We start from the raw sequence: 6,244 nt of genomic DNA, 5'->3' as shown, positions 1-6,244 counted from the left end.
AGGAGCCACTGGTGCTGGGACTTCCTCTTAAATGTGTGTGCCCCTCTCAAACACACAACACATAAGGATGGCCCAAGTCTTAATTTTGCTTTATAGTTCTACCATAGTAGCCTCCCTGCTTCAAGGACTTGATCTGAGAGGGAGCCTCCTGGGACATTTCAGAGACCTACCTTGAGCATATTCAATAAGCTTATGACTGCATCACATTTTAATGCTAGTTAATGTAGCTCATTGAAGTATATACAGCAGGTTGTTAATCCCATACATAATCCAATGAGCCTGATTATAATGCCTACAAAATGTACACTAGCTTGGTAAATTAAGCATACACTTAGTTACCTAATTACACAGCAGAGCATTAACATGTCTAGAGAGACTAACAATGTGACTCTATAATGTAGGCAAATCTTAGTACTGTTAACCACTATCTAGCCTATAGACCTCCTAGCCTATACACTCACAGAATGACTACCATATTTTAATTAGCTACTGCTAAACTGCAAAACAGGTTCAAGCATTATAACTACGCTAGCAAATCAAAATTAGCACCAACGAGCAACTACTATGTTATTTTATTTCATTGTATTCTAGTTAAGCTTACTCTATCACTTTAGCTGTTTAATCGATATACCTAGAAAATATAAAATTGTGCGACTTATCATGCCACTGTCTAACTGATATGAACCTTGAAGTACGCTTTTGTGGCGTCCGTTGATAACATGTAACCACCTGCACAACAAAAATAAAGAATTAAAAAAAAAAAAAAATGAACAAAACTAGTTGGCCAGAGTCAATGATGAAAGAGAGAGTGATTTCAAATAATATATATATACATGGGCGTCCGCAGGAATTTTTCCGGGGGGGGGGGGGGGAGGGGGATAATTGTAATGACATCTATGCTTGGCCCCTTTTTGACAGTGTCATGAAGGGGAGGAGCATAGTGATTATCACATAAAGCCAGGGTGAATAGCGTTTTCACAACTATGGTGTCAGGAATACATGTTTGTATTCCTGACACTATAGTGTTCCTTTAAGCAAATTAAAGGAACATTCTGGTCACCATAACAACTTCATCTAAATGAAAATGCTATGATGCCAGGAAGCCCCTGGGTGCTCTTTCTTTTAAGGGGTTAAACCGCTCTCAAATGGTTTAACCCCAAAGGCTTCCTCCAGCTCCAGGTCCCTCAGTGGTATTCGGCATCTGAAACGGAGTGTCGGGAAGTGCAGATTGACGTCAGGCATGGGTGCCGCTGATTGGCTAGAGTTGACAGTTGACGCTCTAAGCCAATCGCTAGTTCCTGGTTCATAATTTTTTTTTACTTTTTTATGAATGGGGAGCTACTGATTGGCTTAGAGTGCCAGCTGACTGCTCTAGCCAATCAGCAACACCCCTACCCAGCGGCACTCTGTGCTTCCTGACACTCAGTAAATAAAAGTGAACACATTAACACTGATATTTTTTTTATTGGGGGAGATGAGAAGGTCCAGAGTTTCCCTGCCAGGCCCAGGTACCAAATCCTTATGATGTGGTGTCCAGAATAAAGTGGAGGGTTCACTTCATTTGTCCTTCCTGCTCCAATCTCCTTTTCTTCTCCTTCATTTGACAGTATTCTTTTTCTTCTGACACTGTCTTCTATATTTGGCTCCTGATGCTCCTTTACCTTTCTGCTTCTTTCTGCTTATTTTGCGCCCTTCTGCTCCTTTCTCATTCTGATTCCTTTCTGCTCCTTGCAGACCCTTTCTGCTCCTTCTCCTACTTTAGCTGTGTGCTCCTTGCTGTCCCTTTCTGCTCCTTCTTCAACTTTACCTTTGTGCGCCTTCTGATTCTTTCTGCTCCTTTACTCCTTCTGTCCCTTTCTGCTCATTGCAGACCCTTCCTGCTCCTTGCTGCCCCTGCTCCTTGCTGACTCTTCATTTAGCCCTCCCCCTCCCCCCATGCCGCACTTGCCTAATCTATAGGCTGCCCCCCCATGCCTCACTTGCCTAATCTATAGGCTGCCCCCCCATGCCTTACTTGCCTAATCTTTAGGCAGCCCCCCGATGCCTCACTTGCCTAATCTTTAGGCTGCCCCCCATGCCTTACTCCCCTAATATATAGGCTGCCCCCCATGCCTTACTCCCCTAATATATAGGCTGCCCCCATGCCTTACTCCCCTAATATATAGGCTGCCCCCCATGCCTTACTCCCCTAATATATAGGCTGCCCCCATGCCTTACTCCCCTAATATATAGGCTGCCCCCCCATGCCTTACTCCCCTAATATATAGGCTGCCCCCATGCCTTACTCCCCTAATATATAGGCTGCCCCCCATGCCTTACCCCTCTAATATAAAGGCTGCCCCCCATGCCTTACTCCCCTAATATATAGGCTGCCCCCCATGCCTTACTCCCCTAATATATAGGCTGCCCCCCCATGCCTTACTCCCCTAATATATAGGCTGCCCCCATGCCTTACTCCCCTAATATATAGGCTGCCCCCCATGCCTTACCCCTCTAATATAAAGGCTGCCCCCCATGCCTTACTCCCCTAATATATAGGCTGCCCCCCATGCCTTACTCCCCTAATATATAGGCTGCCCCCCCATGCCTTACTCCCCTAATATATAGGCTGCCCCCCATGCCTTACTCCCCTAATATATAGGCTGCCCCCACAAATGCCTTACTCCCCTAATATATAGGCTGCCCCCCCAATGCCTTACTCCCCTAATATATAGGCTGCCCCCCATGCCTTACTCCCCTAATATATAAGCTGCCCCCCCATCCCTCACTCCCCTAATATATAAGCTGCCCCCCCATCCCTCACTCCCCTAATATATAGGCTGCCCCCCATCCCTCACTCCCCTAATATGTAGGCTGCCCCCCCATCCCTCACTCCCATAATATATAGGCTGCCCCCCCTATCCCTCACTCCCCTAATATATAGGCTGCCCCCCATCCCTCACTCCCCTAATATATAGGCTGCCCCCATCCCTCACTCCCCTAATAAATAGGCCGCCCCCCCATCCCTCACTCCCCTAATATATAGGCTGCCCCCCATCCCTCACTCCCCTAATATATAGGCTGCCCCCCCATCCCTCACTCCCCTAATATATAGGCTGCTCCCCCCATCCCTCACTCCCCTAATAAATAGGCTGCCCCCCCCATCCCTCACTCCCCTAATATATAGGCTGCCCCCCATGCCTTACTCCCCTAATATATAGGCTGCCCCCACAAATGCCTTACTCCCCTAATATATAGGCTGCCCCCCCAATGCCTTACTCCCCTAATATATAGGCTGCCCCCCATGCCTTACTCCCCTAATATATAAGCTGCCCCCCCATCCCTCACTCCCCTAATATATAAGCTGCCCCCCCATCCCTCACTCCCCTAATATATAGGCTGCCCCCCATCCCTCACTCCCCTAATATGTAGGCTGCCCCCCCATCCCTCACTCCCATAATATATAGGCTGCCCCCATCCCTCACTCCCCTAATATATAGGCTGCCCCCCCTATCTCTCACTCCCCTAATATATAGGCTGCCCCCCATCCCTCACTCCCCTAATATATAGGCTGCCCCCATCCCTCACTCCCCTAATAAATAGGCCGCCCCCCCATCCCTCACTCCCCTAATATATAGGCTGCCCCCCATCCCTCACTCCCCTAATATATAGGCTGCCCCCCCATCCCTCACTCCCCTAATATATAGGCTGCTCCCCCCATCCCTCACTCCCCTAATAAATAGGCTGCCCCCCCATCCCTCACTCCCCTAATATATAGGCTGCCCCCCCTTCCCTCACTCCCCTAATCTATAGACTATTTTAAACCCCCCCACCCCATCCCTCACTTACCTGAGCTGTAGGCTGTCTCTGTTGCCTGCATGTGTTGCTCCCCTGCGGTTTCAATCAGCAGAGAGAAGCAGGGATAGATGCAGCTTCCTGTCCCTGTCTCTCTCCATACACAGCGCCACCTACTGGCCGGCGCCGGTATTGCAGTTCATTTTAAATCTCACACGAAAAATAGCAGAACAAGCTTAAAAATCCAGATGGGGGCAAGTGCCCCCCCCTTGCCCCCCCCTTGCGGACGCCCATGTATATATATATATATATATATATATATAACTTTGTCTTGCTGTCTTTCTACATTACAGAGCTTTGTAAATATTATATTATGTAAGGCAAATATATCTTAATCAGACTATTTCCTTTATAAAGTATAGTGTGAGTCAGCCTCATGGACAGGTCATGTCAAGATAAGTTCTTTCACTTTGTGCATTCTGCTTTTTTTTTTTTCTTTTTTCGTGACAACCAGAACTGTATGTTGTGTCCCTGAGATACTGGCCCATGTATAGCCTCCCACAAAAATAATTGTGAAACCCTGACTTTTAAGCTCTCGTCTAATGATGGTTTACCATTTTCTCATACAAATACATAACCATTTTTTGTCAATGTATATAATTTTACCACATGACAGGAGGCTTCATATTTTGCATTAACGTCCTTTACTACTCCATAGCAGCAAAGAACAAAGAAAAAAACTAATGACCAATAAGAGACAAGCAGAGTGTATAACAAGCTCCTTTCACTGAGGCACTTCCTCTTTCTTTGCTGCTCCATCACAAGTCAGGTCAGAATATTGTGTGTCTCACATTGTCACTGGCTTGTCTTAGTATTATTGTGATTTTATTGCTGTGTTTCAGTTATATGATTTTAAGATTACTTTTGTGTGGGTTAGGGGATATCCTGCATCCTTCTTCTAGGCTGCTAGAGGGACTAGGTTTTCTTTTTCCTCCCCTTCCCTCCCTCTAGTTTTCTCCACAAGTTGTGTTTTTTTCGGGCTTATACCGACGGTACTGATCAGTCTGGGTATATTCCTGCCCCTCTGTGGCTACGCTCGCCACTTTGGAGAGTCCTTGCGGCACAGCGATCAGTCTGGGTATATTCCTGCCCCTCTGTGGCTACGCTCGCCACTTTGGAGAGTCCTCGCGGCAGAGCGTGCCCACAACGGTGAACGTAAAGTGCCTGTGAGGCTTTCATACCCATTAGGCATTCGTGCGCTACACGCGGTTTTACGTTGTTCGTGGGTTTTTTCGTCTATTTTGTTCACAGTCTTTTTCTTGCGAATCCTATTGCTGATTTGCAGGGTTTTCGATGGCCATGTTGGATTTCGCATCGCGAGAATCCCGGCGGCCATTTTAAACCCTGAGTGTATGTAGGAGCTTTCTACTGTGTGGACGTACTCACCCAGTGCCTATGATAAATTGTGAAATTTCTTCAGCTATCTGCCTATCATGTACTGCTGTCTCAGGGACCTGCTACAGGTTAGCGCAAACCTTAAGAGGGGTCAGCCAGTCAGGTTTATTACCTAGTACTCCGGCTTGGGGTGAGCCCCCTTTTTACTGGCGCTGCTGAGCAGAGCTGTTCACGCAGTTTCCTTTATTTCTGGGTGAGCCCCAGAACTTGTCTGCCTATAAGTGGGCCACATATATTATCAGTCATTATAACCCCTGGTGGTCCCTGCTGACTATTTACCGCAATGTGCCTATCCACCTCACAGTTCACTGTTAATTTGGGCAAACCCCAAGGGTAAATCCCAAATGCCATCAGACCTACAGGCCCTTATTAATGCGACAGTGGCCTCTTGGTTGAAAAGGCCTTAGCCAGGGTGTTGCCAGTTATCCAAGACCTGCCAAAGTCTCTTCCCCAAGCGATCTTAACGTGAGACGAGAGAGATATCGGATGATTCTGACTCATCCTCTAAGGAACAATCACGCCCGGCGAAACTCCACTGGAAGAGCGAAGGGTCCAAACAGAAGCCTAACATGGCAAAGCACCCCTGGCAATCCCTGCCTCAGAGAGTATACGAAGCTTCCTCGGATGAGGAGCATGACTATCCCCCTTCTTTGTTGGTCCTGGACGAATGGCATGTCGAGGAGTCTCAGTCGGACGACGAGACAAGGGGTCACAACTCCTTAGTTAAGGAGACATTCCTGGGTGAGCCCCAGCAACAAGAGGACATAGATGAGGCGGAGGCCTCAGAGCAGCCAGATAATGAGCGTTTCTATGACGCCACAGGTCAACGGATGTTCGACCTGAGAAACATCCGCATTCAGGAGAATGGACACCGCCACCTCCCAAAGTTTATACACTTTTGGCTCAGGAAGGCCTTAGACAAAGAGGTCCGCAAGAGATTGCCCTCTCAGTGGCCCTGACCTTCATTGCCGGATAAAGTAGCACTCACCCCAGAGTTCGACCAACTCATGCTGGC

This window comes from Pelobates fuscus, chromosome 4, assembly GCF_036172605.1.
Source record: "Pelobates fuscus isolate aPelFus1 chromosome 4, aPelFus1.pri, whole genome shotgun sequence".
Taxonomy (NCBI): Eukaryota; Metazoa; Chordata; class Amphibia; order Anura; family Pelobatidae; genus Pelobates; species Pelobates fuscus.
This window is presented reverse-complemented; position numbering follows the sequence as displayed.